Source organism: Adiantum capillus-veneris, chromosome 5 (genome assembly GCF_014529385.1).
Source record: "Adiantum capillus-veneris isolate H3 chromosome 5, ASM1452938v2, whole genome shotgun sequence".
In the NCBI taxonomy this organism is placed as follows: domain Eukaryota; kingdom Viridiplantae; phylum Streptophyta; class Polypodiopsida; order Polypodiales; family Pteridaceae; genus Adiantum; species Adiantum capillus-veneris.
This window is the reverse complement of record NC_140935.1, coordinates 4,362,333-4,387,684: the sequence shown is the minus strand read 5'-3', so window position 1 is coordinate 4,387,684 and position 25,352 is coordinate 4,362,333. Positions and strand designations below refer to the sequence as shown.

Here is a 25,352-nt window from a genome sequence, read left to right as displayed (position 1 = left end):
GCTAGAAAAGGGAAGGGAGAGAGGTATATAGGAAAGTGAAGGGTGAGGGAGGAAAGAGGGGACATGCCACGTGCAGGGCATGCCCCTCTCTTTTCCTTTTCATCTCTCTCTCTCTCTCTCTCTCTCTCTCTCATAGAAGTGGCCAGCATGACATTGTTCTCTCTCTCTTCCCCGTGTGATGCCAGCGAACCTCTCTCTCTCTCTCTCTCTCTCTCTCTCTCTCTCTCTCTCTCTCGCCGAAGGGCGGCTAGAGAATCTGTGTGTGGGGCTTGCGAACAGCAGGGCAAGCTCTCTCTCTCTCTCTCTCTCTCTAGGGCTGTTGTCGGACACGACGGTGATGAGTGTTGTGGATGCAAGCGGGAGGGAGGGCAGAGCAGAGGGAGGGAAGAGTGGGGCCTCGGACTGTGTATGCAGGCCAGTCTCGGTGAGCTGGTGGAGAGGAGCGGGAGGGAGGGCGCACGGGGGGGCAACTTGCACAGAGCGTACTCTTCTTCTTCTCTCTCTCTCTCATCGCTCTCTTTCTTGTGTCGATCGTCGTAGGGGAGAGTTCCTTCAGTGCTGCAGCCGAGGGGGTGGCGGGCATGGCAGGGCGGGGCTAGGAGCAGGGCGAGGGAGGGCGATCGAGCAGAGGGGCCTAGGAGACGTGTGGGAGGGAGGGGGCATCTGACATGGATTTGTTTTTGGGGGTTGTGGGGAGAGAATATTGTCGCAGCATCTAGTAAAGAAATTGAATTTCTTTACTCGCAAGCCAGTAGTTGTGGGACATTCTTAACTATCATTTCTTCTGAACGAAAGAGGTTGTGACTTCAAAGTTCAAATTTAAACTTCAGGCTAAAGCACGTGTTAAATTAGGCGCAATAACTTCACGCAGTGCATGCATGCACGGTGGCAAACCTCTCTCTCTCTCTCTCTCATCCTACTCTCAGTCTTCAGGCTCGAGTCTCGACTCTCGGGAATGAAATGTTGGGCCGAAATTAAACCAAACTTCTCTCTATGGCGAGTCCCGCCTGCGTGTTAACTATTTCTTTGCTTGCGTTGAGCTCCGGTTTAGAAAGCTTACTAAACTTCGCATCCTATTTGCAGAGGCCGTAGCTGCAGCTTAAACGAACCAGGATTGAAAAGTTTGATTAGCCAAAGAGAGGGGCTCAGCAGCTGAATCCGTGGGTGTGATGGTATCTCGCGTGAGCGGCGCACTTTGCAAAGTTGTAAGCCATGTCTGTCTATATAATTAGTGTAATTCCATTATTAATTTGTGTTTAAGTTTGTTCCAATGGGGTTGTTCTTTGAATATTGCCTTTCCTTTTGATTCATCAGCTTCCGCTTAAATTCTTGATCTATCAATACCAAGCACTAGCTGTTGAACCTGCAATGCGTCGCAACGGTACCCACGGCTTAAACATGAATGGAAGGTGAGGAATATTTTTTCTCACTCGGGATTGGCTACCATGGGTACATCTTGCATTTAATTTATTGTGGGACTGCAAAATCATTTGCCATTCATGGTGAGTTTTTGCCTTACATTGTTTTGGACTTTGGCCTTACTGCAACGCAAATCCTTAAAGAAACTTCTTTTCAAGGTTATCCGATTGAAAGCTTTGCCTTTAGACTTTCTATTCTGGTGTCTTTCTTGCTTGAGCTGAGAGTGTATGGAAAAAGTGTCATCAAGGGGCAAAGAAAAATAACTCCTTGAAAGTTGTCAAACAGTAGTTTAAACATGCAATATTTATGATTATACTGTTTACATTTCCCATTGAAATGAAGGAGTAGAATATCTTTGAAACTATTATTAAAGTTGCAAACCACACTAAAGAATATAAATGCAGGCAATGCTCTTATCAATTTTTCTAATCCATGTCAAAGTCTTGCATAAGATCCCATGCCTCCAAGATGCAAGCATAGGTGATTGTGAATGTAAAGAAGCCTCGGGTTTGCATCCTATGAAAATCGCGTATTATAGAGCTTCATGGAGGGAATAGCTTGCAATTAGTGAGCTCCAAAAGATCACACTACAGGGTAGGAAGCTTGGTGATTGTTTGAGTTTCATGGTACACCACATGTGATCTACATGCCAACTGAAGCATTTTCAAGATCACACTACAAGGCTCCTAGGAAGCTCATTGATTATTTGAGTTTCATGGTAGGAAACGACTTCATTCCAAGAGATGCATCTCTGATAGGAAGCTCATCAAGCAGTCGCCCTTTTTGAGGGATACTACATTTGTCATACATGTATGCCCTGTCCTTAAAGATTTGTTCCCAGCAATGTTATTATCAATTTTCTCACCCGTATCGATTTCTTGCACATAAGGATATGTCCTTGCTAGGCATATCTTGAACACACTCCAAAAGATGACATTACAGAGCAGGAAGCTCGGTGATATTGTTTGAGTTACATGATTCACCACATTTGGTCTACATGTCAACCAAAGAATTTTCTAGAGTTTTGTATCTCTTAACCCTAGTGTGGTAACCTAATATGACAGAAAAGTATCACAAGACAGACACCACGTGTCAATAGAAAAGAACAGACTGAACAGACCTTTAGCAACAACTGAACTGAAAGAGAGAGACGACACGTGACACGGAGTGGTGGGATTCCACACCGGAGAGTATTGGCCCCAAACCTTGGCGCCCCTTTCGGTATTTCTTTATATTGCATAAACTCAGTACAAGCCGGGACTCCAGATTTTGCACCTTCTCCAGGAAGCATGTTAGAGAATGAGCTCTAACCTCATATTTAAAGGCCCTAGGCCCCAAAAGCAGTTTTACATGAAAAGCCTTTAAACTCAAAAGCTTCTGGTCCAAAAGCAATGCCAAAAAGTTGCCAACGTAAAAAGCGAAAATCTGTACAACTGCCACGTCATCAGTTTTTACGTGAGTGCTTTGTGGGTCTTGCTTTATTTTACTTCCTTTATGTCATTGGGGCCCCATCGGACGGGGTCCAATAAGTTGGTAGGACTTCTTCTTCTGTCGCTTATTCTTCTTAGGGTTTAGGCCCGTCGACCGACATTTGCAAGTTGGCTCCATTCATCAGGGCTTGACACGTCAGTAATTTGTGACAAAAAGTGTCCTTGGAGTGTTTGGAAAGAAATCCAGTACTCCTAGTAGACGTTATTTTTTGGAAATTGCTACTTTAGCTTGAAGCTAAAAGACCACTTCTAATGGTAAAAATAAGCAAACTTTGAAATTTTCCACTAGTTGGGCTTGGTAGACTATTGCATTTAAGCAAAACCAACAAATTCTCTAGGTCAATCCCATACTACATATTTCTAGACCACAAATGTCCTATTTTTTCCACGAACTCAAATAAGTTCATCAAAATTATGATTGTTAAAGCCCCATGATTTTTGTGGTAAAATTTTGTCCTTTACATTCATAGGTGTGATCCATTCGTATGTGTGTGTGTGTGTGTGTGTGTGTGTGTGTGTATATATATATATATATATATATATATATATATATATATATATATATATATATATATATATATATATATAGAGAGAGAGAGAGAGAGAGAGAGAGAGAGAGAGAGAGAGAGAGAGAGAGAGAGAGAGAGAAGCTCTGTAAGGTGTGAGTTTTGTCCTAGAGTAGGAGTCAAGGAGAGAAAAGGTGGAATTATCCCACATATATTGGTGCAAGGTTGTAGAGCTACTTAAAGCTCATTTCATGAATAAACAAGATCATTCCTTTTTGCATTGTCTCCCTTGTTTATGGTGAGCTTGTGATGGCTTAACAAATACTCAAGATCATATTTATGAGTCCAAGTTAATTGATCTTGGAACCTAATTCGCTTGAGTGATAATCTAGCTAACACACACTCACTTGTGTGCACGATGTTTCTCTTTCACTACCCTAGCTAGCACGATTCCATTCCCATCAAGTGGTATCAAAGCACGGGTATGCTAGCTAGGTTTGCTATTATGAATTTGCGTGTTAGTACGATTAGCATTCCTTAGTCATCACTAGCTAGAGCCATTAGGTTTGCTCTTCTATTGAATATCGCATACCTAATTAGTATTCCATTGGCTAGCATGAGCATGTTCTTAAGTTAAAAACTTCTTGGGCCACTACTCACTGGCTATTTGAAAGATTAATTAGCATTAGAGTTTATTAATTTGCCATTAGGAACTTGCATTTGCATTCAATAGCTCCTCGGTGGACGCCCATCAATGTGTGTGCATAGTCCGTCTTGAGAGCTTTCAATTAAGCCCATACCACAAATCTTGAGCTAGACTTCATTAATTAATGCCTTGAACAAACTTAAAGCTTGAAAAGCTCTATTCTTTGCTTTTCTTGCACATTTGAAGCTCTGAAAAAGTATGTGTGTGCGTCTAAAAGAGCTTTCTTTGCTTTTCCTGCACATCTGAAGCTCTGAAAAAGTATGTGTGTGTGCGTCTAAAAAAGCTCTCAATGCTCACCACACCCTTGTGTAAAAACAAGTTCAAATAGTCTCAAAATCAACTATGCACATGGTGGGAACACCTTGTTCTTAGGGTTTTTTGACCACCCCTTTGTGAGGGGACATACGCAACTCGGCCACATTGATGGGCGTCCACCGAGGAGCCTCCCAAAACTACCTTGAAGTCCCTTGTCGGGTCTGGCCTGTTGGGAACCGGTTGCTTGCGTCTTCATCATCGTCCAACGATGCACTGTCATCGCTTACCACAATTTGTTGACTGACTTAGCCGCGATCGACGCACCTAAGAACCTTGGCCGTCTGGTAGCGGATCTCACCTGGGCGGTAAGCCCACCTTTAAACCCAATTTGGGTCTGCCCATACAGGGCCCCCTTTTTGCATTACATCTCCCTTGTTTATGGTGAGCTAGATCGTGTTTATGAGTCCAAGTTAATTGATCTTAGAACCTAATTCTCTTCAGTGATAATCTAGCAAATACACACTCACTTGTGTGCACAATGTTTCTCTTTCATACACCCTAGCTAGCACTATCCCATTCCCATCAAGCTCCTCTGTACATAGGTTCAAGCTAAGTGTTAAGGGAGAATGACCTTGCTTCACATGGCTGAAAATAACCAGAGCTTCTTCGCTCGTCACATGCGTGCAAAATGATGGAAGCATTAAGAGCCAATCTTCCCTATGTTCTTAACATATTAGTTAAAAGAAGGGATTCTATTACAGCTATCACTGACGAGAAGGGGAGCACAGTAAGAGACTAGAATGCTATGGCCAAGCTCATTCTCGACCATCTTAGTCAAATTATTGGTCAGCCAAAAGATTGCTCTCAGGAGGTCAAGGAGGCGAGAGCCCTTCTGCTTGGTACTGTCAAATGTGATGTACTTTCTATTGAAGCAAAAGCCTTGGAGAGGCCAATCTCTATCGATGAGATATTCTTGAAATGTCATAGGAGTTGATTTGCCAATTTCGATTGACAACAATCCTTAAATTCCGATGCAACAAGAAGATCTTGCTTGCTATGTTTGGTCATTGTGAAGTTGTGAGAATACGATATCAAAATATAGAGACTTGTGATTGACAAGTTCTGCAATTTTTTGCAACTCAAATTTTTTTACAATGGAGCGTGTAGGGTCGGTTGTCGGTTCTCGTTTCTTGCAAAGCTACTTTTGAGAATCTCTTCACAACATTGACTATTGGAGGTGTGCTCGGGGTGGGCATGCTCCTTTAATTGGGTTTGGGGGTTTAGTTTTGCCCCTTGGGTGTTCACCCTTTGAAAAGGGCTTCGAAAAAATGATGCCACAGAGCTTGAAGGAGAGAGAGAGCTATTGCGTGCTCATTTGCCCCTCGAAACAAAAATGCTTCCTTGGAGCCACACGCACACAAAGAGAGTGATTTGACTTTGCTCTCCTCTCTCCCATAAGTGATCGTGTCCACGGTGCTCCTCGAGCAAATCCTCCTCCGTCTTCTTCACGATTGGCGTGCACATGCAAGCCTCAAAATAGACCACGTCCCTTCTTTTCTAAAAATAGCCTTGATACCATTGCTTTTATGTCGTTGAGTGGCCAATATGCAACATTCAACTTCCAATTGTAGTAGCTCGATGGGTGACTAGCCACTGGAACATGGTGACTCCTTGATTGTCAATTATTACACAGGTGTCCCCAAAAGCCTGCCAAGAACTCTGATGTGAGACTCTTCTCCTGCCAATGATTCACTTCAGCAAGTCAAGCCTCTCTCCGTGCTGTCAGGATGCAATATTCAAGCCATGTGTGTTGGCCAACCCGCGAGGGACTGACGCAAAAGGAGAAGCTTGCACCAAAAGTCTCATTCTCAGGTAGAGTTGTCTCTCTCGAGCCAAATGGTTCGTTGCAAAAGCACTGCCAAGAAATCTCCAAGATGTTGAATAGTGTCTTGTTCCTGAATCGATGGTGGAATATGAGAGACAAGGTTGAGGGTCTAGAGGGGGAGACGGGCGGGGAGGGTAGGGAAGGAGGAGGAGGAGATGGAGCAGTGGAGTTGACAGGCGGGGGTTGGTGGTAGTGAGGTTGAGGTAGGAGATTACTTAGGTGTGTCATGCTGTGGAGGGTCAAGCCGGTTTCTTGTAGGAACCCAATGTTGTTGACTTGACGTAGGTGGGTGAGAGGGAGGCTTGTATGATGGCGAGCGTTCCCCTAACGACGAGGACCATGTACTTGTTTCTTTTTTCTCGAGAAAAAGATCCTTCTATTAGTTAATGAAACTGTCTATAGGGCCACAACCACCTCTACTAGAGTGGGCTACAACAATCATAAGGGGGAGACTCTCCCAATGAAAACAACATATGTACAATGAGGCTAAATCAAGAAAATCAAGATATGGGAGGAGGGAAAAGCCACACAGGTGGATGGTAGTGCCATCTGAGCACACCTTGGACCATGGTGAAGAAAGGCACAGGGCACCAGAGTCGAAGAAAGGCCTCTCTACGCTCCCGCATGCGGTCGGAGCTGCCCCGGAGTCTCTTGAACTGTCCTTTGAGAGTATGGATCAACTCTAGCCAAAGATCTCGAACTCTCTCTTGGTGGTACAAGACGAGTCTCAAAGATGCGGAAGCAACGGGCCCGCCAGATGAACCAGAGTGTCAGGCCGCAAATGAGCTCCCAACACTCCTCTCTCTCATTGCACCACTCCCGTGGGGTAAGCTCTATAGCAGTCTAGAGTCTAGGTCGACCCATCACTATCATCCTGTTGGTGGAGGATAGCTCAAACTGAAGTGCCGGACCCGTGAGAGTGGACCAAGCAGTTGCCCCCAAGTGTACTGTCGTGCTGTGGAAAGAGCTGGCATCAGCCGAAGGACACGAAACCAACCTGTTGTGCCAGAGTACAATCCCAAAGACAATGACTCTGACTCTCCACAAGATGGTCACAAGTTGCGTATGCTACCGAGGGACCACTATGTACAAGCGAGCTCCCCATTGCTGTAGCTTGATGTGCAACCAGCCATTGGACAAAGTGACTCGCCACAGCTGTCTGGCTTCCCACAACCTCGTTCAAAAAGCTGACAAGAACTCAACTGCGAGACTCTCCTCCTGCCAATGAGGTGCTGCAGCAGGACGAGCCTCTCTCTGTGCTGCCAGTATGTGACGTCCTAGTCGAATAGTGTACTGAAAGAAAGGGACACTTGGATAGTGGGTTGAGGAGAAAGGGTCCCTCCAAAACCACTCTCAATGATCCCAGTGCACTTGTGCCAATGGACAACTCTTCCAAGCCAACAACCTCGAGTGCCCAGTCTCAAGAGCAATTGGTTCAGAATCTATGCCACAAGTTCTCCCACATATGTCCACAACTCGGATTCTTTGAAAACAACATTGTCACTTGTGGGGGGTTGTTTACACCGAGTTTCAGTAGAGACCCGTCTCTATACCTGGCTGATGCAGGAACTCGGAAAGATTCAACAAGAAGTGATGTACCACATAGTAGCCAAAAACACCTGGTTGGCCACTACAACTCTGCCTGCTAGAGAAAGTTGTGCAGAGCTCCAATATAACAACTTTGTCCTGATGGACAGGAGGAGGGGAGCAATCTGCTGCTCAAGAGACAAGTTCAAGCCAACGTGACAGCCCAAATATCGAACTGTAGTCCCTAGGGGAATCCATTTGAAACGCTCACCTGGTAGCCAATCAGGCGTAGGAGCACTACCAATCGAGAAATCCACTGTCTTTCTCTAGTTGATCAGTGCGCCTGTTGCACAATAAAAGGTCTCAAGAGCCTGGTCACACCTATGAAGGTTGGCCTCCTGGCCCTCTAAGTACAAAGCCGAGTCATCTGCAAACTTAGAATCCAGTAGCTCGTCTCCTCGAATAGGGAGCGCTAAGCCATGTAGACCAACCTGCTGTGAAACCAAAAATCTGCTCATCGCCTCAACATAGAACAGAACGAGGAAGGGGGTAAGAGGGCATCCCTGTCTAACCGAACGTGTGAGCATGAAACGATCACCTCTACCACTTGACAAAAGTACCTGACTGCATGCCTGTATGGAAAAGAAAATCTCTAACTACTGAGATTGATCAGAAAGATCAGAAGAAAAAAAAGATAAAAGCCAAGGTGGTTAAGGACTCATTAGAGTCTCTACGCTCATTGCCAGAGTCAGATAGCCAACAAACTAGGGTGACACATCTTACGGGACGCTCTTTGTCTACTTCCATTCCTTGTTCTACTGTGCCAGCGTCTACTTCCACTCCTTGTGACGACTCGGCCGCTTCTCCCTCAGAGCATCTTCTCCCTTGTCTCCCATATCACCCCTCTAGTAAATATTCCTCCCATCCATCAACACCAACCATCCCAAATGTACCACTACACCTGTTGTAACCACTTCACCCATACCTAATCCTAGCCCACCAGCAGTGCCACGTGGTCCTGCGCGTCCTCCAGCACGCCACCATAGAGTTAGAAACAGAGTAGTTAGTGACTATACACCAGCATCACTCCGCTCCTACGCGTCCTCTAGCATACCACCATAGAGTTAGGAACAGAGCAGTTAGCGACTACACATCAACGTCACTCCGCTACTTGCGCAGCTATGGAGGGATCTCTGCGAGTCACTGAGAGAGCCATCGTCGATCGGGATGCTACTATTTTCGCACTACAATAAGCCTTGAAGATAAACTCCTAAATGATTGATGACCTTAAAGCTCAGGTATAAGGATTTTAAGAAATGCTTCTACATGAAAATAGGGCTACCCAGGCTCCAATGGGCGTGGAGTATGGATGGACTGGATGAGGTACACCAATGCAGACCGTCGCAAACAGGTCCTCAACAATTTATGGGACTCTACACACAGCCTCTAGTTCAGTACTACAATCAATAGTATCCTGAGGAGTTTCAATCGTTGCCATTGTCCCACATGTAGAACGTTCCTTGTTGCGACGGTGTTGCTAGTGCACACCGCCATGGTTGTGTTACTCGACGCCCTCAGTATACTACCTTACAAGTGCTACACTCTGCCCTGTAGTAGCAGGTGGCTGTTTCCTTCACAAGCGGCCCAATTATGGACAGCAGAGCGCAGCAGCCTCTAGACCAGCAGTGGGGTTCCACCATTGATTTGATGGCTCCATCTCTAGAGACTAATACTTCGGGTGCGGTTGTGGCGACTACTCTTTCTCTTGGGAGAGTGCATGCCAGTCTTTTCACCATGGCAGTGCAGTGCAGTAGTGGTTTATTTTTGCAGCCTTACGATCTTTTAGCAGTTTCAGTAGTTTCAATTGTTTCTCACTGAGACGGTGAGTGGTTTTGTGGCGGGCAACCTGTATAGCAGGGCTACAATGTCACTGGCATGGGACAGACAGTTAGTCACAGTTGGCTTGGGTTTCACTTTGGACGGACTATGGCAGGGATGCGGGTGGTGGTCCAGTCGACATCGTCGCCAGTGCACCACCACCACAGTTCAGAGATAGGCTTAGCTGGAGTGGATACTTTGCAGCCGTTGGTGGCTCTTATGTTTGTATATATCCGTAGTGGGTTTAGATCAGTAGCTACTTTTATGTGGTCAGTAGTCTGAGTCTATTTTCTGGAGTTCATGCACAACACGTCTTCACGTCTTGCATAGCTTAGTCTAGACAACCCCATTGTATCATGAGTTCTGGGTTGGAGGTGAGTGTGTTGCCACGCCAGAGTCTGTATTGGTCTCTTTGATTTAATCTGTCACAACGTGATGAAGTGGCTGTCCGCTCTGCAGGAAACCCTAACCCTAACCCTAGAAAATCAAAAACCCTAATTTGTTGAAACCCTAATCTTGATTTGTTGATGTGGCGGGCTGACATGTGATAGTTGTACGGATCCCCGCGTTTTGCGGAATTCTGTACGACAGCTTTTGCGGCAGTTTTGGGCCTAGCTTTTTGGCATTGTTTTTTCCCACGCAATGGGAGAGAGAGAGAGATTCTTTTATTTATTTTATTGAGAGAGAGAGAGAGAGAGAGAGAGAGAGAGAGAGAGAGAGAGAGAGAGAGAGAGAGAAATAAAACCTTCTTGTTTTTTTTTTTTTACAAAGCTTCTGAGCTTTTGATTTTCAGCTTTTGGGGCTCTGCTTTTGGCATCCCTTGTACCTTTAAATATGTGAGCAGGCCTCTCACAACTCAGGGCATCTGGACGCAGAGTTTAGTGTGAGCGCTTGTCCGCACTCTTGTACTATGAACTCAGATAAATACAAAAAGAAATACCGAAAGGGGCCCCAATCTTTGGGGCCAATATCTCTAGGCAGAGAACTCCGTCGGGCCAGTGTTGAATCAGTTGTGAACTGTGAATTGTTTTGAAGTGGTTATTTGGTGCTGTCGCGGTAGATTCTTGACTTGGAGTGTCCAAGTCTACAGTGGTATTAGAGGCTAGAGCACGGCCGATTACTCTTCTACGGGAAATTCGATCCCAATTTTTTTTTTTTCGCGGCACCTATGGCTTCAGCAAAGATCAATCCCTCTACATTCGGAGATGCGGGAAGGGATCACAACGAAGATTTCGGCAAGGAGTATGGCCCGCCTCGGTATACTCAGGTGGAGCGTCCAGAGATGGAGCATCGTCAATTGATTGGCGATGCAACAAAGATGATGCTCAATTTTGCGAAGGACCCAAAATTTGCAAAATATATATGCGAGACTTCTTTTCAGGAGGTGCACGAGCAGTGACAAAAAACCACAACACCACTCCAAAACCCGCTCTCAAGAAACCTTCTGCTCACAAGAAGTATTCAAAGAAGGAATTAGAAGAGGTGGTTGATGCACGGATTGCTCAGCTTTTTGACGCGCAAAACAAAGCTAAAAAGCACAACAAAAAGCAGAAGAAAGGCACTGACTTCTCGGGTTATTTGGGTCGTGAGTCGACCTTTCAAAAGGCAAAGAAACAGAAGAAGCGTGTTCGATTTGAAGGAGTACCCAATTCTTCTTCTTGTGCTTCTATTGACAGTTCTTCTAGCTCATCTGGTTCGAGCGAATAAGACCGAAAAGGCAAAAAGCGAAGCAAGAAACAACGCTTCAAAAAGGGCAAGAAAAAGGCAACGAAGTCTAAATCTCGCCCAGTGAGTGGCAATTCTATAGAGGACTCATCTACTGACCGTTTAGCCTCTGATGACAACAACTTTTATGCAAAGTGGAAGAATTTTTACAAAGCCAACCAGTATGACTTTCTGGAAGACAAAAGCAAGAAAGTCCGAGAGGTTAAAGAAGGTGGATAGTCAATTGAATTTGACACGTTTTCGGGATATAGAGATGCTTCGAAGGCTTTGTCTTTTGTTCAGCAGTTTGACATCGCTTTCGCGGGAGGACGTTACTCAGAGCACTCTTAAGATTCGGAGAGTCGCCTCTTACTTTAAGGAGAATGCTCGAACTTGGTGGTCCACGCTTCTATTAAGCAAGATTGCGCCAGCTAAATGGTTGAAATTCAAAGAGGCTTTTTATTTCTTCTTGGCTGACTTGAGAGTATAAACGTGATATACGAACTGCTTTGAACCGTCTTCGGATGACCAAGAACGATACAGTGGACGCTTATTGCGAGAGATTCTGGAGCTCTTTTCTCCCCGCGTCTTCATTTAAGATCTCGTTCAAGGAATAGATTGAGCGGTTTACCTTGGGTCTACCTACAGAGATTCGAAATCATTGCTTGGAACAGAAGTTAGCTTCTATTCAGGAGTTGATGCGTCATGCGAAATGGGGTTTTGCCATCCACTCTGGCAGTCTGACTTACCCCACCGATGAGATCATGACGCAAAGAGCTGAACAGACTTCGACAAATGAAAGTAGAAAGAGAAAGAGCATCTCAGAAAAGAAAGATGCACGACCCAAGCTTACTCCTCAGGAACGGGCTCACTTTATCATGGAGAGGAAGTGCTTTGGATGCGGGGAAACTGGACATATCTCCGCGAAGTGCCGTAAAAAGGACAGAAAGAACAGAACGATAAGGACAACGAAAGGCTTGAGAGTTCGAGAGCAGCTGAGGAACGTGGAAGAAAAGGCAAAATGAAAACAGGACTGGTTCCAGATTGCATGGGTACCGATCCCAGCACGTTGGATGAGAACTTTGTCGAGCTTGGGGCAAAGTGAAAGACCAAGAGGCCTTGATCTTCTTTGATGGAGGAGCCAAGGATAACTTCATTTCATCGGAATTGGCGGCGCAGCTCGAGATCACTCCCGATCGGATGGGACCACTTGCGGAGGTTGTTCTAGCTGCACCCGGCATTTCAGCACGTTCCCAGCACGTTGGATGAGAACTTTGTCGAGCTTGGGGCAAAGTGAAAGACCAAGAGGCCTTGATCTTCTTTGATGGAGGAGCCAAGGCTAACTTCATTTCATCGGAATTGGCGGCGCAGCTCGAGATCACTCCCGATCGGATGGGACCACTTGCGGAGGTTGTTCTAGCTGCACCCGGCAGGGATGTAGCCATTGCACCTGTCATTGGCAAACTTCGGTTGCATTGTCAGGGGTATTTGGGGCATGAGAACTTTTACATAATGCCTTTGGAAGGTTGTGATGTTCTCTTGGGAACTCGCTGGTACCACAAGAACAACGTTGTAGTCGACTATCGGGCGAGAAAAGCGACTTGACTACAGAGAAGGGAAGAACCATTGTACTTGACATTAAACTGAAGGGCGAGTCTGTCCCTATTGTATCGGCTTCGGCCATTTCTAAATTATTGAAATCCAATCTGTTTGTTTACTCAATTTTTATGAAAGAGTTGAGTGATGAGGATAGGACAAATGTCTAAACTTGATAAAGAACACCAAGATTTTCTCCACTCTCATGTCGATTGCTTCTGAGAGCGCTTGCCAGACGAGTTACCACTTGCTCGTTCTGAAGTTCATACTATTGATCTAACGCCTGGAAGCACACCACCGAACCGATCACCTTACCGTGTGAGCTGAGCCCAGAACGAAGAGATTATGAACCAAGTGAAAAGACGTCTTGGAAAAGGGTCTTGTCCAGCCTAGTACTTCACCGTATTGCTCTCCAGTGTTGTTGGTTTTGAAGAAAGACGGATCTTGGAGAATGTGCATCGATTATAGTGTTACCATATACATGTGGTAGTGATGTGTGTGAACACACTAGGACCGCCGGGGCATTTTTTCCCTCTTTAGGAGGTTTTTTCCCCCGTGCATTGTATATACGCCCATCACTCTAGGGCTATCTATCTTTCCATTGCACACTAAGGAATACACTCTCTATTGTGTACCTTGAGCTTCCTTCGTCTTCTCCAAGCTGTGTGTGTTTCTCTGCAACCCTAATTCCAACAATTGGTATCAGAGCAGGTCACGTCCTCCCGGGCTTAGTCGCCAGCTGCTCCAGCACACGCTTGCTCACTTTCTCCGATTTCAGTGAGCTTTGGCAAGCGTTCGCAGGTCGACAAATATTTTGGGAAAGCTCGAAGAGCTTGGTCTGCTCAGAATTTTGATTTGGGCTCATTTCGGCCTCCGTTTCCACTACGGGCAGTACTGCACAGGTTATTTCGTCATTTTGTGCAGATTTTCTGTCAGTGCCGTTTTCTGCATAACAGGTGCCTTATAGTCTTCTACGGTTTGTGCTATATAGCACAAGTTGTTCCCGCTCCATTTCTCCTATTTTCGAGCAGTTTTCACATCAGGTGCAGCATTTACCATGGCTGACAACAACAACACAGATGTGTTCAAGATGTTTGCTGCTGAGGACAGGTTGGATGGGGACAACTACCCTATGTGGGCTTATATGATGCAACACGTTCTTGTGTCAAAAGGTGTCTGGAACATTGTGCAGGGCATTGATGTACGTCCTGGTTCTGAAGATGTAGGCGATATTGAGGATGTTGCAGGTCTTGCTGCAAGGATTGCAGCTGTTAGAGTTGTTTTGCCTACAGCAGAACAAGCTCGTTGGGATGTTAAGGATGCGCAGGCTCATGCATTGATTGCGTTGTCTGTGAAGCGCACCATTATTCCTCACATCCGTTCAGCAAAATCTGCAAAACAGGCTTGGGATATTCTAGCAGGTCTTTATGCAAGCCGCAATGAGGCTAAAATTGCTTTGCTGCGTAAAGAGCTAGAGTCGAAGATTATGCATGAGGAAGATGATATGGACACTTTCCTTGCTAGTGTCAAGGATATCAATGAGCAACTCATTTCTGCAGGTGAAGTCATTTCTTAAAGGTCCCTTGTGCAGACTGTTCTTGATGCCTTACCAGATTCCTACCAGACTTTTGCTAGTACTTGGAGACTGATGACCCAAGGAAATCCTGAAGTTGTCAAGTTTGATGCATTATGCACATTGCTGTTGCAAGAGTCACTTTCTAGAAAAAACAGGACTAGGCAGCGTGCAGTTGAACAGGCTTTTATTGCTTCTCAAAGAAAGGGTGGTAACAGTAATGCAGCCACTTCTTATGGTTCTGCTGCGAGTGGCAAAAATTCTGTTCCTAATGCTTCTGCTGGCAGCACTTCGTCTGGCAATTCTGGTGATAAGGGCAAAAAGAAGATGCGTTGCCATTATTGTAAAGATAATGATCACTTGATCAAGTCGTGTCCTAAGTTGAAGGCCAAAGAGGCTAAGAAGAAAGAGGGTGGTTCCACTGCAAATGCTGGTTCCACTACAAATGCAGCCATTGTTGAGTCTTCTGTGAAAGGAGATTGTGATGCTGATGTTGATGCAGAATGGGCTTTTAGCGCAGAGTGCACTTACAATCCTGCTGTCCATGATGCATGCTTGTCAGTTGCTGCAGATTCACATGTGTGGTATTTCGACAGTGGTGCTACAAAGCACATTACCTCACATCGTGAATTGTATACCTCTCTCGAGTCTGTCCCTCATGGGAATTCAGTCACTTGTGCCAACAACGCCTCTTATCCAGTTCAGGGAGTTGGAAAGATTGTGCTCACTGCTGCTAATGGCAGTTCCTTCACACTTGTTGATGCACTTTATGTACCTGGGATCAAGAAGAATCTATTGTCTGTATCCGCACTTGCTAGACTTGGACTTGTAGTCAAATTTGTGGATGACAGATGTACAGTTCATGATCTCAGTTTTGGTGATGAAATTGTTGCATCTGGGCTTTTGTGCCGTGGGCTGTATAAGCTCACTTTGTATGACAAGTGTGGACAAAATTTTGCAAATGCTGTTGTAGATTCAAGGGCTATTTCAGATGCAAAACTTTGGCATGCACGTTTTGGTCATCTGAATTTTGCCAGTTTGCTGCGTTTGCAGAAATCTGATATGGTTGCTTCTTTGCCGCCTCTTGAAGCACCTATCAAACATGTTTGTGAAGGCTGTATTCTGGGTAAAATGCAGCGTTCTAAGTTTCCAAAGGATGGTTCAGTTAGGGCCACATGCAGGTTGCAGCTTGTGCATAGTGACGTTTGTGGGCCCATGCAAACTCCGTCCTTGGGCAATTACCTGTACTTCGTGACTTTCATTGATGATTACTCCAGGCATGCGTGGGTATTTCCGCTTAAAGCGAAGTCCGAAGTTTTTATGTGCTTCAAACAATTTTTGGCTATGGCTGAAAATGTCTCAAAATGTACTATGGGCACCCTCCGTTCCGATCGAGGGGGGGAGTATATGTCTCATGAATTTAATGCATTTCTGGCTAGTCGTGGGATAAAACACCAATGTACAGTGCCTTATACACCTCAGCAAAATGGTGTTGCTGAGAGGAAAAACAGGTCACTAACGGAAATGGCACGATGTATGGTCAAAAGTCAAGCTTTGCCGCATTCTTTTTGGCTTGAGGCCATCATGTGTGCCACTTATGTACTTAACAGGTGTCCTACGAAAGCTTTGCAGTCTATTACTCCATATGAAGCATGGCATGATAGAAAACCTTCTATTGAGCACATGCGTGTTTTTGGCTGTTTGGCATATGCTTTGGTGCCACAAGTGCAGCGCAGAAAATTGGATGATAAGGCTGTCAAATGTATTTTTGTTGGTTATAGTGCTGAAAGCAAAGGTTACAGGTTGTATCATCCGCAAACAAAACGTATTTTGGTTTCACGGGATGTAGTGTTTGTGGAAGATTCTGTTCAACCCTTGCTGTCATGTACTAGAGACACTAATGTAAGCTCACAGGACATTTATGACACTTTGTTGCCTCTTTTCAGTGGTGGAAATACGAATGTAAGTTCCAATGAGGCAAATGTACAGCCTATGGGGGTTTCTGAAAATGTTTTAGAACAGCCTATTACTGATGCAGATGTACATGATGTACTTGATGAGGAAAGGGCTGAAAATGAGCAGGCTAGAGGTATGCCAAAATGGCTGGTGCACACTTTGCGTGACAATAAATTGGATGCACCTTTATCTAGTCGTACTCGTTCAGGCTCTCGCCATGCATCTTATGCATCAGATTGTTATGCTTTGGCTGTGTCTAGTTTACATGATGTTGAGGAGCCTCTGTCTTTTGATGAAGCACAGAATTCAGAAAATTGGATTGCTGCCATGAAATCAGAATATGATGCACTTATAGAGAATGACACATGGACTTTATGTGATTTGCCTCCTGGCAAAAAGGCCATTGGTACGAAGTGGGCTTACAAGTTGAAACGCAAGCCGGATGGTGAGATCGATCGCCATAAGGCTCGACTTGTTGCAAAGGGTTATGCACAACAAAAAGGCATAGATTATGAAGAGACTTTTGCTCCCACTTGTCGTATGACTACTGTGCGTTTTCTATGTGCATTGGCAGCTCATTTTGGTTGGGATGTACATCAATCAGACATTGTTACTGCTTTCTTGAATGGTGACATATTTGAGGAAGTTTATGTAACGCAGCCTCGCGGTTTTGTCATAAAAGGACAAGAGGACAAAGTGTGCAAATGTAAGAAGGCTTTGTATGGGTTGAAGCAATCTCCTCGTGCTTGGTATGAGAAAGCTGACACTCATTTGGTTAAACGAGGCTTTCGTAACAGTCCAACAGAAAGCACATTGTATGTAAAGCGTGAGGATGATGTATTTCTCATTGTGGTTCTTTATGTTGATGATTTGCTGATCACTGGACCAAATGAGAGACATATTGCTGAATTTAAGGCTGATTTGAATGCTACTTTCAAGATGAAAGATTTGGGGCTGTTGCATCATTACTTGGGTATACAGTTTAAGCAGTGTGATGGTGGTATTACCTTGTGTCAGAAAAGTTACATAGAGACATTGCTATGTAAGTTTGGACTTGAGGATTGCAAACCTATTGCCACTCCCATGGAAACAGGTTTGAAGTTGAGTCTACATGATGCTGGCGATCCTGCTGATGTCACTCTTTACCAAACTGCTGTTGGCTGCCTCATTTATGTATGCAACACGAGGCCAGATATTCAGTTTGCAGTCTCGCAGGTCAGCAGATTTATGCATAGCCCAGGGTCTAAGCATTGGCAGGCTGTCAAGAGGATTTTCCGCTACCTTAGTGGCACTTTACATCTTGGCTTGTTTTATCCCAAGGGGGGATCATTGCCGCCAGACTTACATGCTTTTTCGGACTCAGATTGGGCTGGTTGTTTTGACACGCGAGTGTCCACAAGTGGTTTTTGTTTCATGCTTGGCAGTTCATGTATATCATGGTTGAGCAAGAAGCAACCTACTGTGGCCACTTCGAGTTGTGAGGCTGAGTACAGGGCAGTCTTCACAGCTACGGTTGAGTGTGTATGGCTCAGACGCCTTATGGCTGACTTGGGTGTTGGACAGGACACTGCCAACACTATCTACACTGACAGTCAGAGCGCATTGGCAGTTGCGAGGAACCCAGTTTTTCATGCTCGCACAAAGCACATTGAGGTGCATTACCACTATGTCAGGGAGAGGCTCTCAGCAGGAGAGATCAGCTTGGCTTATGTGCCAACACAGGACAACCTTGCAGATCTTTTCACAAAGGCATTGTCTCGTGAGAAGCTTGAAGCTTTCCGCAAAGCTTTGGGCTTACTCCCCTTTGTGGACTGATCCTGTCCTCAGGGCATGGCACTTCCCTTTACTCATGTGCCAGCTCTCGTTCACCGCATCACTCCAGGGGGGATTTGTTACCATATACATGTGGTAGTGATGTGTGTGAACACACTAGGACCGCCGGGGCATTTTTTCCCTCTTTAGGAGGTTTTTTCCCCCGTGCATTGTATATACGCCCATCACTCTAGGGCTATCTATCTTTCCATTGCACACTAAGGAATACACTCTCTATTGTGTACCTTGAGCTTCCTTCGTCTTCTCCAAGCTGTGTGTGTTTCTCTGCAACCCTAATTCCAACATATAGAGCTCTCAACAAAATCACCTTCATGAACAGATTTCCGATTCCTAGGATCGATGATATACTTGACAGATTACAGGGATCCTCGTGCTTTAGTAGGATTGATTTGAAGAGTGGATATCATCAGATCCGAATCGCGTCGAGAGACGTCTACAAGACAGCCTTTCAGACGACTTTTGGGTTATTTGAGTTTTTGGTGATGCCTTTAGGCCTAACCAATGCTCCTGCGACATTTAACCGGATGATGGACATGATTTTTTGAGAGTACAGGCTATTTGTTGGCACTTTGTTTGATGATATCATTGTTTTCTCCAAGAATGAGCCAAAACATAGAGATCATTTGCTTCAGGTCTTTCATGCATTACGAGATCACAAGTTAGTGATTAATTCAAAGAAAAGTGAATTTTTTTTTACCAGAGATACACTTTTTGAGACACATTGTCTCAGCAGCAGAAGTGCGGATGGATCCGGCCAAGATAGAGACTATCCGTGATTGGCCCGATTTGAAGAATGTCCAGGAAGTTAGAAGCTTCTTGGGACTGTGTTTGTACTACAGGCGGTTCATTTGAAAGTTTGTAGAGGTTGCTTACCCTTTGCATATCTTGACACAGAAAGGAGTCCCTTTTCTCGTGGGGACCCATAGAGGTGACTGCCTTTCAGACTTTGAAAGAGAAATTGACTACGGGACCAGTTTTGACTTTGTCTGACTTGCAGAAGTCATTTGAAGTATATTGTGATGCTTGTGGTCGTAGTCTGGGTGCGGTCTTAATGTAAGAAGGCCATGTCATTGCTTACGAGCCGATTGTTCTTAAGGTCGGAATTGACAGCACAGATCTATGAGAAAGAGATTTTGGCGGTTATCCATGCTCTTACTTAGTGGTGGCACTACCTACTCGGAGCGGATTTTACTGTCTTTACAGACCATCAGACTTTGCGCTACTTCTTGTCACAGAAGCAACTTTCGAAAAAGTAGATACGGTGGGCGAATATCTTGTCACAGTTTCACTTCCAGATCGTCCATGTTTAGGGATAGAAGAATTTGGTGGCAAATGCTTTGTCTTGGAAGCCGTTGGTTTTGGCTATTTTTGCGATACATCATAGGAGCTTCGAGGATATGGTCGACTAGTATGCCACAGATCCAGATTTTGCAGACGTTTTCATACGAGTACGGAATGGGGAGACAGTAGCGGGGTATTCCATTCGGGATGGCTACTTGATGAGGAAAACCATGTGCGTTACACAGTCGTTAAGAGAAAAGGTTATGATTGAATGCCACTGTCCACCTTTTACGGGTCATCGCCGCATTGATACCACCTTGAAAGGGGTTGAGAAATACTTCTTTTGACCGAAACTCAGGAAGAATGTGGATGAGTTTATGTGCAGTTGCTTGGTATACCAGAAGGTCAAGTTTGATAGGCATAAAGCACAGGGATTGTTACAGCCTTTACCCATACCCACCCACCCCTGGGAAAGTATTGCAATGGATTTCATTTTTGATCTCCTGAGAACACAGAGTGGTCACGATGGTATCTAGATTGTTATTGACAGATTTAGAAAGTAGGCTCAGTTCATTCCAATCAAGAAAACAATCAAGCCGGATCACTTAGCGAGCTCGTTTGTGGCCCAGATTTTTAGATTACATGGCATGCCTGAGACAATTGTCTTCGACAGGGACCCCAGATGTACGAGCTAGTTTTGGAAGGCAATTTGGGAGAACATTGGCACACGGTTGCAGTTCTCATCATCTTTCACCCGTAGACTGACGGGCAATCTGAGATTGCCAATTCAGTGGTTTTATATTTATTGAAGTCTTATATCTCGGATCAGAAGATTCAATGGGAATAGTATCCACCTTTGGTGGAATTTGCCTATAATAACACGATACACTCTTTGACGGGGAAGGCGCCATTTGTGATTGTTGAAGGTGCTGCGAAGGTCCCACCCTTTCTAAGAACAAAAGATAAGATTTTTGAAGTTGATGAGTATACGCGCGACTTAGACACGGCTTTTGCCAAGGTTCGCGAGGCTTTGCAAAAATCTCAAGAACAATAGAAAAAGGCACCGGATCGCCATCGTCGCGATTTGAAATTGAAGGAGTATGATTGGGTGCTCTTACGTTTTAAGAAGGTACGCTTGAGAAAGAAGAAAGGAAAGGAGAGGCTTTTTCCAAAGCTTAGTATGAGATACTACGGATCTTTCCACATCTTTGAAACGATCAATGATGTCTCCTTCCGATTGAAACTGCCTAACACTTGGAGGATTCACAATGCATTTGATGTGAGTCTCTTGAAACCTTTTAAAGGCGATGTGCCTAATGATGGGGAGCCTGATGAGCAACCTGAAGTGGAGGAAAACGAGGAGATCCTTGTTCCTGAACAGATTTTGGTACATAAGGACACAGAGAATAAGGATAAAGTACGAAGGCGGTTCTTGCTTACATTCAAGAACTATCTTGCATTGGATGCGAAGTAGATGGAGGAGGAGGACCTAGCAGATACTCCTCAAATTGTGAAACTTTACCTCGAAGCTTTTGATATAGCATAGTATACTCCAAATGGAACCCAAAATTCAGCTTGGTTGCAGATCTGGTGCAGTGGGATGCACAAGAGGGGAGTTACTCCGCTCCTTTGTCAACAGATGCCTTGATTTTTAGAATACTAGAGTCGTTGATGTCTCTTTGAGCTTCAGGGATACTGAGAGCTGCTAGTATTCTGCTGTATGACTTTATAAAATGGAATTCCTGAATATGAAACTGATCTGTTCTTGACTTGTTTTTTAATGCAGGAATTGATAGATGAAATGATTGCAGCATTTTGGTCTAATTGATGTCGAATAGACATGGTTGCAATAGGGGTTAGTCAATCGGGCATCGATCAGGTCTTGAGTGGATCTAGATGCGATTGCTAGCTACATTGCCGATATATCATGGTCTAAGATTTGAATGAATGTTGAATGTCGAGTGATGTCCTGTGATGTCGTGTGATGTGACTGTCGATTGGTACATGTGCTAGATGTGTGTTCCTAGTGCGTCGGTACTAACAATCAGTGTCTGCTAAGACAGATTATGGCCTCTGTCTGTTTTACAGGCGTAATCGAGGGTGATTACAATGCGTTCAAGAGGGGGGTATGTCACAAAGTGATGACGTGGTTGCTCGCTCTGTAGGAAACCCTAACCTTAAATGCAGAAAATCAGAAACCCTAATTTATTGAAACCCTAATCCTAACTGCAAAAAATCAAAAACCCTAATTTGTTGGAAAACCCTAACCCTGATTTATTGACGTGGCGGTTGCCATGTGGCAGTTGTACGGATCCGTGTTTTGCGGAATTTTGTACGACAGCTTTTGCGGCAGTTTTTGGGCCTAGCTTTTTGGCATTACTTTTTCCTACGCAATGGGGGAGAGAGAGAGAGAGAGAGAGAGAGAGAGAGAGAGAGAGAGAGAGAGAGAGAGAGAGAAATAAAACCTTTTGCTTTTTTTTTTTTTTACCAAAGCTTCTGAGCTTTTGATTTTCAGCTTTTGGGGCTCTGCTTTTGGCATCCCTTGTACCTTTAAATATGTGAGCAGGCCTCTCACAACTCAGGGCATCTGAACGCAGAGTTTGAGTGTGAGCGCCTGTCTGCACTCTTGTAGTTTGAACTCAGATTAATACAAAAAGAAATACCGAAAGGGGCGCCAGTCTTTGGGGCCAATATCTCTAGGCACAGAACTCTGTTGGGCCAGTGTTGAATCAGTTGTGAACTGTTTTGAAGTGGTTATTTAGTGCTGTCGCGGTAGATTCTTGACTTGGAGTGTCCAAGTCTGTTACATAGTCGATGTTCATACTGTTCAGGTTTCACTACTGAGTCTTGCTATTGTTGTTCAGTTCTTCATTGCCTTCTGTGTTTCTATTCTGTGGAGTGAGATCTCACGCACATTGCACTGAGGAGCACCCACTATAGAGAGCACGACACATTATCTTCACTAAAGAGAGGCTATGTATGACTTTGAGGGTTTGAGATGTTTGGCAGCACTCTGGCTTTGTGAGGCGCCCATATAGCTTGGCCTTCTCGCTCGGACCGTAGAGTGGGAGGAGTGAATCTATCTAGGATAGATCGCTTTCATTCCAATGACCACTTTTGTGACTTGGGTGGGTCAGTTTGCATTCTGGCCGGGACATCTTTTTGGACCATGCACCAACGATCCTCACTGTGACAGATAGACAAAGGAAGGGGAGCACGATGCTTCGCATCGCTGAGAGGATCTTGTTGGATTCAGATCTCAGAGAGCGAGTGGTGGCTCTTTTGACTGAGGACTTGGACATGAAGGACTCTCCTGCTGAAAGAGCAGCCTCTGGACTTGCTCAGCTTAGTTGACTCTTTCTTCAAGAGTCTATGGCTCGTCTAGTTGCAGTGAGAGAGGAGCGTCTCCCACAGGGCATTGCTTCCTTGCAGAGGATGCAAGAACATCACCCAGACAATCCTTGGTTGGAGGAGCAGTTGCAGCAGGCTGGCCAGGAGCTTGCCAGCATAGAGGAGAGGCGTCATGAGTTTGCTTTCCATTGACAAGGATCTCAGTAGACCCAGGTGGGTGACAGAGTGGCGGGGGCGTTCTTTGAGACAGTGGGACCCCGACATGGGCATGCTAGTGTCAGCCAATTGAGGAGGCGTGGCCGGTCAGTTCCTTCAAAGCTAGAGGACATGCGTGTAATTGTCATTGAATTTTACCGTGATCTCTTGTCAGCAGAGCCTCACTTAGAGCGTCGGTATGCATGCAGAGAGCAGGTTTGGGCACAGATGCCTTGTCTTGTGATTGAGGAGATGCGCCAGAGGCTTGAGCTGCCTCTTCAGCTAGAGGAGCTTCATGCGGCTCTCAGAGCACTTCCCCATGGTAGCTGTCCCAGTGAGGATGGTTTGACTCCTAGTTTTTCTTTATAGTATTGGGACTTGCTTGGCTTAGACCTCTGTAGCGCTTCTCAATACATCTTATGCACAGGAGAGATGTATGACAGCAGGAGTGAGGGCTTGATCTACCTCATTCCCAAGGAGGGTTGCTCCTTGGATGAGATGCGGCAGTGGTGGCCCATCACCGTCCTCAACTCAGCCTACAAAATTCTAGCCAAGGCTCTGAGCTTGAGGATTCAGCCACTTCTAGAGAGCATTATTTTGAGAAGGCCTATGATAGAGTTGGCTGGAACTTTTTGGAGGGCACTCTACGTAGGATGGGCTTATCAGATGCTTGGATCAGTGGTGTGTCATCTCTCTCCAGACGTGCATACAGTCAGGTGCTTTTGGTAGGAGGTAGAGGAGACCGTTTCATGCTCACACGTTCGGTCAGACAGGGTTGTTCTCTTGTCCCCATCCTCTTTCTATTCTATGCGGAGGCGATGAGAAAATTCTTGGTTTCACAGCAGGTTTCTCTACGTGGCTTAGCGCTTTCTATTATGGGCGATAAGCTACTGGATGTTGAGGTTGCAGATGACTCAGCTTTGTACTTGGAGGGCCAGGAGGCCAACCTGCACAAGTGTGAGCGGGCTCTTGAGACGTTTTGTTGTGCATCAACCGCACTGATTAATTGGAGGAAGACAGTGGTTGGCGGTGCTCCTACGCCTGATTGACTGTCAGGTGAGGGTTTTAGATGGATCCCCCCAGGGACTGCAGTTCGATGCTTGCGCTGTCACCTGGCTTGGACTTCTCTCCTGAGCCGTAGATTGCTCCCCTCCTCTTGTCCATCAGGAGGAAGTTGTTATATTGGAGCTCGGCTCGACTTTGGTAGTCAGAGTTATAGTGGCCAACCCGGTATTGTTGGCTACTATGTGGTACATTACATGTTGCTGGATCTTTTCGAGCTCTTGCATCAGCCAGGTAGAGATGCTGATCAGGAACTTTCTTTGGACAGGGCGCGACACTCAAATAGCCCAGGCCGAAGTAGCCTGGCAAGTCAACACTCTAACTTGTTCTCAGGAGGGGTTGGGGATCATAGACCCAACACAACAGAGAACAGCCCTTCTTACGGGACTGCTTCCAGGGGAGTAACCTTGGAAGAAGTTTTTGCTTCAGCGGCTTAGAGCTCGAGTGTCTCAGGCAGGAGCCCTTGGAGACCTTCCATTAGATGGGTTTTCACAGAGATGCGCAGAGTTGGTTTGAGCAGGAGACTGGAAAATCGTTTTACTGTGAGTCTGTTGTCTCAGGCAAAGGGTCCAGCACGCACTGTAGGTGACTGGATGTAGTTCTCAGGTTTGTCAGAGGAGCTTCAAAGCATCCAGCTACAGGGCATGAGAGGGGTGCAGAGCATGTGTCAGGACATCATAAAGGCAGTACCAGCTGAGTGGCTTACACCTCTAGAGATAGCAACGTCTAGGTGGATGGGGGCCTTCACGCGACTAGAGGTCCTCATCACAGTTCGAGCTTTCTCAGAGATTGTGCTATCTATGTTTTTCGAGATACAGGGCGAGGGTCGATTACATAGTCTCAGTAGAGGTCTCACAGGTTGCAGAGTGTTGTTTTCAGAGAATCCGAGTAGTGGGCATTTGCGGGAGGACTTGTGTCATAGATCCTGACCCAACAGCTCTTGAGACAGGCCATTGGAGGCTGTGGGCTTGGGAGAGCTGTCCATTGGCACGAGTGCAGTGGGATCCCGGAGAGTGGTTTTGGAGGGACCCTTTCTCTTCAGCTGACCATCCAGGGGTCCCTTTCTTTCAGTACACTTTTCGATTGGGACGTCACACTCGCAACACGGAGAGGCCCGTCTTGCAGCAACACCTCA

The 25,352-nt window shown here is 45.5% G+C and overlaps 1 long non-coding RNA gene across 1 annotated transcript in view; it reads left to right on the top strand.

The window, feature by feature from the left end:
• The first annotated feature begins 861 nt into the window (after nucleotides 1–861).
• LOC147456806 (uncharacterized) overlaps nucleotides 862–25,352 on the top strand; it is a 97,272-nt gene continuing 72,781 nt past the window's right edge. Inside the window, exons 1-3 of the long non-coding RNA XR_015188264.1 lie at nucleotides 862–996; nucleotides 1,084–1,205; nucleotides 1,315–1,409. This is a non-coding gene — a long non-coding RNA (uncharacterized LOC147456806). The remainder of the gene's footprint in view (nucleotides 997–1,083; nucleotides 1,206–1,314; nucleotides 1,410–25,352) is intronic.